Source organism: Carettochelys insculpta, chromosome 16 (assembly GCF_033958435.1).
Source record: "Carettochelys insculpta isolate YL-2023 chromosome 16, ASM3395843v1, whole genome shotgun sequence".
Classification (NCBI taxonomy): Eukaryota; Metazoa; Chordata; order Testudines; family Carettochelyidae; genus Carettochelys; species Carettochelys insculpta.
Window position 1 is genome coordinate 37199995 of NC_134152.1, and position 851 is coordinate 37200845.

Consider the following 851-nt stretch of genomic DNA (forward strand, 5'->3'; position numbering starts at 1 on the left):
CCTGTGGAATGTGCATCGTAAGTCACCGGCGCTGACACTGACTGAGTTAAAAATTCTTTGAAAAAAACAAAAAGAAGAATCCTCCAAATGGTCGGCCAGAATGATGTAAATTCATGCAAACGTGGCAAGGCGCTTCCCGGCACCCGGGCGGCTGAGGGAGGTCACTGCCCACTGGGGACCTGTGTCCACCCACTGGGAGTCTGTCTCTGCCTCATGTGGAGCCTGCGCCCAGTGTCCCCACACTGGGAGCCCAGCCTGTGCACCCTGCCCCATGAGGAGCCCCATAGGGAGCCCGGCCTGTGCACCCTGCCCCATGGGGAGCCCCATAGGGAGCCCAGCCTGTGCACCCTGCCCCACGGGGAGCCCCATAGGGAGCCCAGCCTGTGCACCCTGCCCCATGGGGAGCCCCATAGGGAGCCCAGCCTGTGCACCCTGCCCCACGGGGAGCCCCATAGGGAGCCCAGCCTGTGCACCCTGCCCCACGGGGAGCCCCACAGAGAACCCAGACTCTGCACCCTGCCCCGGGGGGAGCCCCACAGAGAACCCAGACTCTGCACCCCACCCCACTGGGCACCTGCCCACATTCTCCAGATCACTTCACAAGGACTTTTTCTCCTGTTATTCTCCCCAGGACCATCCTCTCCTCCTCCCGGCCCTCTGCAAACCTCAGCGGCACAGAAGCCGTTGCCCTTTTCCCAGCATGGATATTTCCTGTCAAGACATGGTGTCCTCCCAGACTGCTCCCCTGAAGGGTCCTGCACCTGAGGCCAGCTCTGACCGGGTCTGTCCTTCAGAGACATCCCTCTCTCCTCTGTCCAGGATACTGTTGAAACCACATAGCCGCTTCCTCC